We start from the raw sequence: 9,430 nt of genomic DNA on the forward strand, positions 1-9,430 counted from the left end.
TATTAATATAAAGTGGATTTTCTACACTGGCCACCAATGTAAATGAGATTTACACTGACCACTAATGTAATAGGAGCATTCACAGTGACCACCAATGTAAGCAGGGATTTACACTGACTACCAATGTAAGGGGGACATAAACATTGACCACTAGTGTGAATCAAAGGATTCTATACCATACCCCAATATAATGAGAAGATATACACTGGCCACCAATATAATTGAAGACATTCAGCCTATGGCTATGTTTTTGCGTGTTGGGAATGCATGCAAAATCGCTTTCCTGACACCACAGAAATGTGCTGCCATTTAGCATATACACATCAGTGTCATTAACTGTTAATGATACCCTCACACTTCTGCTGACTTTTTTCTGTATTTATGGTGCATAGAGCAGCCCATTGAAATGAATGGGCTATCCTACATGTGACGTATAGCTTTATCCACTCCTTGAGTACACCCTTGCATCCTAAATTTCCCTGCTAACCTCTGCACCCCGAACCTCCCTCATCCTCTCTACTCTAGCCTCCTCCCCCAGCTTAACCCTACATGCCTCCTCTGCTCATCTTTACACCCACCTTCCTTACCTCAGTACATCCCCTCCTTGATCACCTGTGCACCCCAAACTGTTCTTCCTGTTCTGCCTGTCTCTGCAAATCACCCCCAACCCCCCCCCCCCCACACACACACACACACATACACTTTGCTTATGTTAGCAGAACAGTCTGATAGTAGGTTCAGTGATCACAGTTGCAGGCAGGACTGTCAAACATGCCCCTGGTTACCGCCCCAGTGGGCATTCAGCAGAGATGATGGTGGATGGAACCTTTGGGGGGCATAATATACATATGAATGCTGACACTATTTACATATGAATGTCACATTGCTGCCATGATTTACATATGAATGGTGCCTTTATTTACTTATAAATACTAGTCATTTATGAGTGAATGCTGACACAGGACACAGCTCAGGATGAAGACTTAAAGGTACAAGGGAACATAAACCAGAACAGTTGGCAAGTATGTGGCAGCTGCTTTGGACTCCACAGCAATGACTGGGCCTAGGGCAACTTCCCATTTTTCCCCTCCTTAAAGATGGCCCTAATTAATTGGTTTGTGTGAAAGTTATAGCGTGTATAAACTATGGGATATATACTGGAATTTTTACTTTTTTAATACTATTATTAGTGGCGATCAGCGACTTATAGCGGGACTACGATAGCGGGCAAGCTGACACTAACTGACACTTGTGGGAACTAAGTGCCACTGACAACACCAGTGCCATTATTACAGTGATCAATGCTAATAACATGCACTGTCACTGTACTAATGACACTGAGCAGGAAAGGGTTAACATCTAGGGTGATCAAAGGGTTAAATGTGTGCTGTGTGCTGTTTTACTATAGGAGCTGTGTGTGTGTTTAGTGGAACTTAGTTCCCACAAAGTGCAGTTAGTGTCAAGGGGGTAAATCCTCTGGAGGGCAAGTGGTTAAATATACTCTACTATTTCAAACACATTGTGGCCTATAGTGTATATAAATGTGCATTAGAAATTATTAAGTATACATTTATACTATATAAATATATATAATTAAAATAGTATTCTTCAACAAATAAAAAGTAAAATACAGTGTATATTATATTATGAAAAATATAGATCCCATGAAAATAGTAACAAATAATATCTTTCCTTCACCAAGAGAATATTAGTTAACTAAATTGCTCATCACATCATTCTAGGTAACACAATATGTATATCAGATTTTTAGTAATGGCTTGATGTCTACAGTGTGTAGAAAGTTTGGAATAAAAGTGTCACATATTCTGTTCAGTTTCCCACTAAGGAAATCATGATTTCTTTTCCGACATCTCATTCAATATATTTGTGGAGTGCTGTCTGTCAAGTGAATTAAATTCACAGAATATAGAAAATGTTACATTCTCGGCATGTTTCTCACAACACCTATTGCTTGACCTGAGAATATGTTTTCTGTGTATGGCTGTCAATTCCTTTTAAGCAATGTATTTTACATTACATAGCTTGTTTTCATAGATTGCATAGCCTTAAACTATTTTACTCATCATAGGATGTGCTAGTTTCTTCAAATCGTATTTACTGCATTGCTTAAACTTTGCTAGACAGGGTGTGATCTTTCATAAAATATTTTTTAAAGATTTCAATAATATTTGCAGTGTAGATGAGAGAAGATGAGAAAATTTCAGGTGCGAGAACAACATTGTTGACTGATACGGTTTTATACAACAAGCTATTTAAAAGTGACTTATGCAACAAATTAATAAAATGTACAGTATCTTCAATAAAATTCATCTAAATGCTCCTATAGGGCAGTCTAAACATGTCTCAAATCCAGCAACAGAGTTATTGCTGGTGTCTGAGAGATAACCTTATGATTACTTTGGTGTTTCTACGATTAATGACTGTAAGAAAAACATAATAGATTCTGCTCAGTTTAAGCTATTGAAAAAATGGAATCTTTAGACATAAGCTAAGGAGGTAGAGATGAAGATACAGTGAGGGCCATCGCTTCCACTAGGCAAACTAAGCAGCTGCCGCACTGCCACCTAATGGTACCTGGGCGCAGCACAGACCAGCACTCTCTCTGTGTGGCCAATGGACCTCTTGTATGAATTCTTAATTTCTCTGCAGAGTCCCCCTCTCCTCATACACAAGGAATGATGGTATCTTTACTCTGCACAATTGTCTCACAGCCTATCCACACATATGACCATTTAGGGCATATATACACACATGACAATATTCCATGTAGCAGTAAGTGTCGGCTCCCCCTAGGATGAGAAGTGATGACATTAGCCCAGGGCCCCAGGCGGTCAGCAGTCTCTGATCGGAGGATTGGTACCTACATGTCTAGTACACACGCTGGCACACAGGATCCCCCAACTGTAACAGGGAGCTGGTTAGTGACCAAATGGGGTGTGTCCAGTGTTGGCTCTTCTTTCTTCTACACAGCTGGAGCCAATCAATAGGCGGGGGTGTGCTCTGGTTTCAGGGTTAACCCTATGCAAGCAGGATCATTGGGGCCCGATATGTATGAGAGAGAAGTGGTGTAGTGCTTGGAGGCCACTTGTCCTCACTGAGTGTCAAAGCCTGGACTTCGCACCCCGGCAAGAGCCATCACATGTGAGCTAAGCCTAGGAGGATTGCGGGTCATGGAGGTGATGGGAGGAGTGGGAGGGGTGAACAATGGTCGGGGTGAGAAGAGCAGGTGCAGATTGATTGTGTGAGATGCTGCCACATCATGAATGATCCTTCAGCTGAGGGGAGGGGTGGCAGAGGGGGAGAAAGGTATGACAGAGGAAGATGCTGGGTGTCTTGGGCCAGTGTAGCAGCTGAGCTGCTCCTTCCAGTGTTCCTCTTAGACTCAGTCCCTTAGTGCAAGCAGTCTTGCGGTTGCTGATCACTGTGGAGTTTTGTAACTCTACCTTTTTTTCGTTTCTTTGTCTGATTGGTTAATACAGTTCATTTAAATATGGTTAATATATATTTTGTCTTTAATATTGGTGCTGTGACATTTTATGGCACTTATTTTTGCAAATTAAAAGAAATGTAGCAGTTTCATGTTTTGTTGATTCAATAATTTCTACAGTTTTTTTACTTTTTTATTTTTTATTTTTTCAGGGGGGGGGGGGGGCGCAAGTAGTTGGTTTTGTCTATTGTGCAAAATAGCCTAGTACTAACCCTGTATACAGTACATACTGTTTGTTAGGTCTACTGCCTAACCATGTGCACAAAACATGATGTCCCTTTAGGTAGTTAGGCTGCTTTGTTAATCCGATGTTTTTTCTGAAGCTGGCCATAGTTTAGTCTGTTTTTTCATTCAACCGGTGTGTTGAATGAAAAAAACTGACCCGATTCCCCACCTCTGTGTCACTGTATTCTGTTATTGGGGACTTCCCTGCCATCAGAATACATTGATCAATGCTACAGCTGTAGCCTGCAGTGCTGATTGAATGGACATTTCCCCACAGGAAGGTTGAACAGAAGTTGATCGGGTACAAAACAGTAGGATTTTTCATGGTGTAGGTGCATTAGGAATGCTCAAAATGTATTCTTTATGTGTTATATATATATATATATACATTTATTATACTGCATCATGTAGTGTGTGTATGTGTGTGTGAAACTAGAAGAAAAACATGTGTTTTAGTCTGGGCTTTTTATCACAAAAGTAGATCTACATCATAAAAATATAAATGAGCACAAAATGTAATATATTAATTCTATTAACATAAATATATATATATATTTATATATATATACTTTTTTTGCTTGTTTCATGTCCCTGGAACCCATGCTCTCAGTGTATCCAAACCACAGACCAATCCTCAGGTAGATCTTTTTCTTCTTTATTTATCACATATTAGTTTTGTTGTGTCAGCTGTCATGGAACAATTGGTCCTCACTAGTTATGAACCATTTCCACAACATTATGGGGTAAATTTACTAAAAGCAAATAGACTATGCACATTCTAAGTGCAGTTGCACTCTTCAAAGCGTAGTTGCATTCTTGCTTGCACGTGATTGGGTGATTGAAGACATCAGAACTTCCCCGCATTTACTAAGCTCTGGCGCAACTGCACTTGAAAAGTGCATTGTCTATTGGCCTTTAGTAAATCAACACCTATACCTTCTAATACCTTTGGCTGGAATTTGAAAAATTAAAACTATTGTGTCCAGGTAACAGAAAGACCTGTTTACCTTTGCAAAGCATCCACAACACCATGACACCAGCTGTGCTTCATGTTCTTTGACTCAACAATGAAGCAAAACCCCCTCCTGTCTTACATCCTTTTTACTCTCTGCTTCCCATTGATTTTCTCTTGTTTGCTCTAGTTGACTCCTTTTATCTTCTCCCTCCTATGTTTTCAGTAATGACCCTTCAATATTTAATGCGTGACTCCACTTTTGTTGAGAAAAAACAATTCTCTGGGTGATCTATATACATTTCAAAAATTGTACCTACCTTACGTTATTCTGAAGAAAAAGTTGGATGCTTGTCTGTGTCCATGTCCAAAATGAATGGGAATAGGAGTGGTAACTAATTTTCAATCAGCTGCTGCACCTGCAAGGCTCGAATGAGGAAAATTGCTGGGTCTGTATCCCTTTAGACAGGATTTCTGTTCAGGAGCATCTCACCAAAAATTTTTGTTGTGGCAGATCCTGAAACCTGACTTATATCTTAGTGCAGACCTCTGGGATAATCAGTGAGCCAATCACAAGCAGGAAATTATGTTGCTGGGGGGCATTATGTACAGAACACCTCCAGCTAGTCATATTGCATTGCATTTTACAGACAATTACAGAGCTTCTGATTGAAAAGGAAAGGTAATTTTTAATAACATTCAATTACAATATGACTTGTGTCACAATAGTATATGCTACATTCTTTTTTTTTATTTGCTTTTTTCGCCACAAAATTGGAGTTGCCCATTAAGCTGTGATTTAGGATTTTCCTCTTTCCCCAATACTACCCAATTGAGCTGTTTTTAATACAGATATCCTAGAATGTGATTCAATATTATGTGGTTCTTATTATGTTACATTATAAGACTGTCACTTTGGCTAATTCAGCATTGCTTCCTTTCTCGGCATATGTAAAATATTTATTCTTTTGTAAAGAATTAACACAAAAAAAGTAATTTCACGTCACCAATATTCTGAATTATTATTGTTAATATCATCTATCATTGAACAATAACAGATTTATTATTGCACACTTTCGACTTTATACACATTTAGATGTAGATATGCAATCCTGAGAAACTTTTTTAGTAGGTTTTTTTTTTCTGGTTAGTAAAATCTCCTTGGCCTAGGCAAAAGAAGCATAGTATAAAAACATAGAATTTGCCAAATTTACATTCAGCATCAGAACACAAAAAAAACAACACCTTTAAGTCAGCCACAAGCTTGGGTAATATACTGTATATTCTTTTGCTTTAAACCCTTGATAGACAATTGTCCAAGTAAAATAGGTTCATATTTTTATAATGTATTCCAAGCTAGCATAGAAGCATACAATATGATGTTCTTCACTTCAAATAAAACATTACCGCCAAACTGCTTTGTAATTTTAAGTACCAGTAATCAATGAAAGATTGTTATGACCAAACTGAGCTTCCACAGCAATAGCACCAAGATTGCAAACCACAGATTTTCAGACTGACTATCTGTTTATTCACAGCTAGGAAAGCATACACACTTTTCCTTTACACGGAAAATTGGAATCTGCAGAACTCATTACTTAACTGAAATATGTTAAATGCAGTGCAGGCTCAGTGGGTAAAAAGAGACAATTTTCCTATCTCTAATAAGATACTTATTCATTTATTTCAGGTACTTATATAGCGCTGTCAATTTACACAGCGCTTTACATATATATTGTACATTCACATCAGTCCCTAACCCTCAAGGGGTGTACAATCTAAGGTCCCTAACTCATATTCATACATACATGTGCTAGGGCCAATTTAGACAGGATCCAATTAACCTACCAGCATGTCTTTGGAGTGTGGGAGGAAACCAGAGTACCCGGAGGAAACCCACGCTGGCACAGGGAGAACGTGCAAACTCCAGGTAGGTGGTTGTACCATGGTTGGGATTTGAACCGACAACCCTAGTACTGTCAGGTGGAAGTGCTAACCATTTAGCCACTGTGCTGCCCACAAGATGAGAGCTCTGCAGTATTTCACGGGTTGTAATGTGTTGACAAACATTAGAATGCAAGCTGATGTGCATCAACATGTGTCTTAGCAAATGTGGTGACATTAGCTTTAATGCAGTTCTATGTATTTAATTAGAATCACATCAAGGAGAAACACATAGGTGCAGACAAGCCCTTAACTGGAATTTGTAACGTTTTTGAGAATTTCGACAATCAGTGATATTAAATGCACACCCCAAAATACTGACTTGCTATTTGAAAGGTCTTGAGTCTTTTAGGCTTGACTGCATCAATGGAGCCTTTAGGTCTGATAAGACGTTTGAATGGAGACTTTGAGGGCTCCCAATGAACTCATCCCTTTCATTGGAGACCAAAGAACTGAGGTTTAATGGAACACTGGCATCTGCGTCTGTCTGTGTTTTATCATTGGACTCCAAATTCAGATGAAGAAATTGTAAATCATGTTGCTGCCTCATGTAAATCTGCCGCAGGTTTTGCAGCTCTATGTCTGTTCGGTCTTGTTTTGATTTTGCCAGTTGAAGCAGTTGATGTTTTCGCTTTTCTCTTTCAGCTGCAAAGACCAGTTCAGCCTGTAAGTAGGCACTTTCCTGTTTTAGGCGGATGACCTCTTCCGTCTGCTCATTGTTTTCCACTGTCTTCTGGCTCAGGTCATCTTTTAGCTTATAAACTTCAGTCTTCAGCCCTTTCAGCTTGGGAGCAAGATCTTGTGCTTCCCTCATACGCGTAGTTTCCCTAAGTCTGGTCTTGTGCAATTCTGCTTTTAAATCCTTAAATCGAGATGTAAACTCTCCAATGTGTTCAGTTGCTTCTATGATATCTTTATCCTTCAACTTTAAGAAAGTGGAAAGCTCTTCTTCTTGGGCCTGTAGATGTCCAACTTGTCCTGACAACTTCAAGAGAGATTCGCTCAAGCGTAAATTTTTTTCTCTCCAAGTCTTGACAATGTTTATTAGCTTCTGTTGCTATGAGAGAGATCTCCTGAAGTTGCTGCTAGGTGTTCCCAAGTTTGTCCTCCGATCCTGGTGTTGATCTTCCAGAACTTTATCCTTTTGGTTAATGATTTGATTATGTTGTTCCTTTTGTGCAGATCACTTTCCAGTCTGGCACACTTTTGCTCCAGTGTAAGAGTTTTTTGTCGATCATTTTGTCAAGCAAGCAGCTGCCTTTTGTTGCAGTGATACAATATCATTGAGCTCCTTATCTCCATCCTTCAGCTCAGCAATCAGCAACTGCAGTTCTTTTCTTTGTTTCTGGATAGTAGAATTTTCCAGATCTCTGGATAAGAACTTTGGTGATGGAAAATCAGAGATGTTCATAGGGCTCTCTGATGGTCACACCTTCAGATAATGAAACATAAATCCTGGCATGAAATTCATGAGGGGAAAACCATTGCTGATTTCTTTCTGAAAATGATTGTTGTCTGGCTGGTATGCTGACCCACTGGCTTCAGTCCATTCTGTGTCACTGACTTTGTTACCTTGTAGGAAGCAGCGGCATACTCTTCTGTGTGTGGATGCACTGTTGTTCAAATTGATGTCTTGTAGTAAGCCAGCCAAGTTACCTCTGAGTTTCTGTGCTCTCTATTACATCCAACTCTGATACAGATACTTCTTCACTACAGGCCCCCTGTTTGGGGTAACTATTGGTTTAGTTATATGCATCACTTTCCTTATTTAAGCCCATTAAAAACAAACCACTTTGGTGACATACAAATATCAAATGTTGTCCCCAGTCGCACCAATGACACTATTAAAACACCAATCAAAAGGCTAATGATTTTCCAACTGGTCTACAGCAAAACCCAGTAGCTTTAAATGCAGCTTAGTACCCAAATAGTTAAAAAAGGAGGCCTCAACATGTTTTATTTCTATTACACATCTGAAAAATAAGAGGACTATTTCTAACTTTAGGATAGTGGGCAAATCATTGTAGATCATTCTTTTATGCTCACGGGCCAATCATGCAACCAGTGATTTCTAGCACAGAGACAACTTAATATTAGGGAGCTATTTTTTATAACTACATCCAGCTGTTCCCAAACTATGGCTTCTATGGGTTTGAGACCAACAAATAAGTGTTTCATTACAGCCCACTTTTCCATGATCTAACTAGTTACTATACTCTACCAAGGCTACTGTATTTTTATTAACTGTTCTTCTTCTGGCCAAGTTGTTGCTTAGGCTTGAATGTATCTGTCATATTATTTTTTCTACCAGGCTATTAGGTATCATTTTTACATTTCACTATTCTTGGCACCAGCTGGAATCTCTCCAACCTCCTGGTTTTCCATGCTTTTATGACTTTAGTCTGATCAGGCTGCGGTATAATATGCTTGGGCAAGGAGTGGTCCACTTAGAGGGTAGCTCAGAAAGGCAAAAAACATCACATCCAGAGGTTTTACAGCAGGTTGTAAAATCTTCATGGCATGTAAGACAACAGCTAGTCACAGCACTACAAACAGCAGGAACATGTTTCCACAAGCCCCATTCTCATATAGATACCTGCCTCTCTATGGTAGCATTAACAGTTAAGCACCTGCCTATCACTTGATCATCCTCACGATATGTACATTAATTGATTCCATTCTCTTTTAGGACCACCTCTTATATTCAAATCCAAGACTTTTTCTATGCAGCACCTTAATCTCTGCTGACCTTTTGTACTACAGTTAGTTTCTGAAAATACACATTCTAAAAAAAGCTTTCA

The 9,430-nt window shown here is 39.2% G+C and overlaps 1 pseudogene; it reads right to left on the reverse strand.

The window, feature by feature from the left end:
• Window positions 1-6,954: 6,954 nt before the first annotated feature.
• Window positions 6,955-8,040, reverse strand: LOC149472880 (coiled-coil domain-containing protein 62 pseudogene; annotated as a pseudogene).
• Window positions 8,041-9,430: the final 1,390 nt, after the last annotated feature.

The sequence above is a fragment of the Staurois parvus genome, unplaced genomic scaffold (genome assembly GCF_062004578.1).
Source record: "Staurois parvus isolate SC_StPar_1 unplaced genomic scaffold, SC_StPar_1.0 ptg000019l, whole genome shotgun sequence".
NCBI lineage: Eukaryota > Metazoa > Chordata > Amphibia > Anura > Ranidae > Staurois > Staurois parvus.